Raw genomic sequence first — 3113 nt, 5'->3', positions numbered from 1 at the left:
ACACCCAGCAATCACTCATCAAGATGAGCGTTAATATGACGTCAAATTATAAATGACGTCATAGACACATACATAGAGACATTATACATAAACGATGCGTTCAAGGGAAAAAAGACACCTTTCACTCCCACGCAGAATTTCTGCTTTGCTGTGTGGAAGGAAATTAAAACTAAGGGCAGTCTAATTAATTCTTGAGTTATTTTGGTTCAACATTACGTCGCACCATCCAAAAATTTTGAAACTGAGCTTCAATTGGTATTATTTGATTATGGTTTTCACCAAGGGGTACAACCCCGAATTAATAAGTATCAGTCATGAGTACTTCACGCCAACACCGCAGGGTACGAAAGCGATTGTTACTTCGATGTTTCGCCTAACGCAAAGGTTGCTCTGCGAAGGAGATAACGACGAAGGAACGCGTGCGGGCTGACGAAACAAACCATCTCAATTTCTCTCACACGCTTATTTTTAATTAACCATTTTATAGCAATATTGTCTATTTTGAATTTTTTTTATTTAATATAATAAAAAAAAAATCAAATAATGAGATTTTGCATTGTTCTTTCAGTTCCAGTTACCGGTACAAAGCTTTGCTGTTGATTGCACCGCGCATCATATTCTTCATAAAATTATGATTATTTGCGGTAACTAAACATACTTTAGTAGTTTTCTTAGAAATACATTTTTCTTCTCTCCCAAGAATGAGCAATTTGCTCAAATTTTAATATATACCGTGCCTGCACCATATCGAGCTTTATTCGAGACGATTATTGAAACATTATTTCTTACTAAATTTTATTTTCATGTTTTTTTTTTCGAACGCATTAAGACCGGAACAAAATTGAAATTCTTCATCTGTCACCCCCTTCAGTTTTCCGAAAATCTCGAAGGGGGAATAAATAAAGTGAATCGTATTTGAGTGAAAAAATTTAAAAATTCTTCGAAAACTCAAACAGTTGAAAGAGAGCAAGTCAAACTGTAGAAGATGAGAATTGTATCCCCTTGGGTAATGGAGATATTTTTTTCAAATTTACAATCCCAAATAATCTAATTTTTAAATTTGGATCAATAGAGATGGTACGCAAATACAAGCAAGCTTCTGTTCAATTTATTCCTATTTGTTAACAGTTTTGATTTTTCTATATTATCCCCCCTAGTAAATATGTTTCAACTCCAAGTGACAACAACAGGATTTCAAATTTGTTTCTGCCTAATTGAACTAAAATTTCGCTTCAAACATAAGTTTATACACCAACTCATAATTGTATTTTTTCGCCGAAGTGTGCATTCCTGCTTGGGTTTCTTTCATTTGACGCCCTTTGACGGTCTTTGACATTTCAAAATCAAAACAAAACATCGGTTGTAGTGATCGTGATTGGTTGAAATTAGCATACTGTTTTCCTTGTGTATCTACTGAAAATGAAAATTGAACCAAAAAGAATTAAGTATAAAACCAAGGGTGACAAATTGCGGATGGGATATGTTCTTCAAGTTCCTGTTCCCGGAGGAAAAAAACACCTAGAGCAAAAATGCCCAACAAAATTGCATTACGAAGTCACCCTTTGCAACGAATCTGTCAGCAACAATTATCGCAGAACCTACAGCCAAGCAGAGCGGTCTTATATTCTCCAGGGTTCAGCAATATTACGTACATGTATCCAGGCTTTGCAGATCACAGCCCGTTGGCCGAATTACCTCGTATGCCAAAACCTTCACCGCATTCAAGAAGAATCTTTCGTCTTACATCACAAAGTAAGTTAAAAGTACTTTAGATTGATTTTCCGTTTTGATCATCTTTTCACTTTGACAGCACCGTATAACTACACCTCTGGAGTTCAAACGATGTATCAATATGGAGCTAACCCATACGAAATCCCGGTCTTCGTTTATACAGTTTCTTTTTGCGCAGGCAGTTTTAGCACTTTGTGCATCAAGACGTAAATGTAGGTATTATTTTACTATTCGTCCTCAAGCCTTAAAGTTAAACCCTAGTTTTGTTCATTTTTAGCAATCACTTCTAATGGCCCAGAATTTTTTTCATCGAAGGAAGCAGTTTAGCTACTAAGTTTCGGTAAACCAGAGACATATGCAATCTATTTAAATGAAGGATAGACCAAAGAGTCCATAGTGCTTACCAATGGCCGATATCGGTACAAGTAACTAATGGTAAAAATTCATCATTCTTCATATGAAACCGTAGGTCATACATTTCGTAATAGTGGGCATTGCATAAAAAATGTCACGTCGACAGAAGATTTACTTTAAGTTTACAATAATCGAGTTCCGTATCTTTTAAATATGGACATAAAAGTATATATCTATCTGTTGCTTCCAACAGTGCACTGTACGGCTATTAACCATATATAACTTATAGCTTACCTACGAAAACAAGAGACAGTTCTACTATGTATGAAAAATTATAAAGATAAATGTCTTATTTTATAAGTTTATATAATATAATATTACATTCCATAATTCGTATGCCTTTCTCTAAATAACTTGATGAATAGCAACATTTCAAAACAGTACTCTACTTAGGGTGCTGAGAAAAACATTGTTTTCGTTATTTTACATTCGGTTTTTAAATTGATTCTGAGCGATATGTTCTTTTCATGACCGATATGCCTATGCGTGTAGACCAGCCCGACATACCATTTACTAAACTGAAAATTTCAAAAATTAACATAAATACAAATTTGATAATACATTTTACAGATCATTTGACTCGATGTTAGAATCATTGATACTCTATTCTCGCTGTCTTCACTCCAACGTTTGTTCCCAGGGCAAACGTTGAATTATTTGAAACACATGGTTGGAGACCTTTTTGCCTTTCTTTCAGAAAGGTATAGTTATCGGTCGATTTGGGAAATCATTAATTATGGGTCTTAGATATACCTTTATAGGTACCTATCGAATCAGCTCGACGAGTTCAGACGATGTCAGTGTATTTGTGTGTGCTGGTGTGATTTTTTGTAAACTTTGTCAACACGTTTTTGCGAAACTGGGAAGTACAATAAAAATGATTTTTGTCTTAAAAAAATTGATTTTTTTCCCTCTTCAATGTATAAAAGAAAGAAAAAAAAACAAAATAGTTTGAAAAAAAAAAATTT

General features: G+C 34.3%; 1 long non-coding RNA gene across 1 annotated transcript; it reads left to right on the top strand.

The window, feature by feature from the left end:
• The first annotated feature begins 1480 nt into the window (after positions 1–1480).
• LOC129744526 (uncharacterized) lies at positions 1481–2346 on the top strand. Its single transcript, XR_008736934.1, has 3 exons — positions 1481–1752; positions 1811–1943; positions 2009–2346. It is a non-coding gene; the product is annotated as an uncharacterized LOC129744526 (long non-coding RNA).
• Positions 2347–3113: the final 767 nt, after the last annotated feature.

This window comes from Uranotaenia lowii, chromosome 2 (assembly GCF_029784155.1).
Source record: "Uranotaenia lowii strain MFRU-FL chromosome 2, ASM2978415v1, whole genome shotgun sequence".
NCBI lineage: Eukaryota > Metazoa > Arthropoda > Insecta > Diptera > Culicidae > Uranotaenia > Uranotaenia lowii.
Note: the sequence above shows the minus strand (reverse complement) of the source record. Positions and strands in the feature narration are given on the sequence as shown.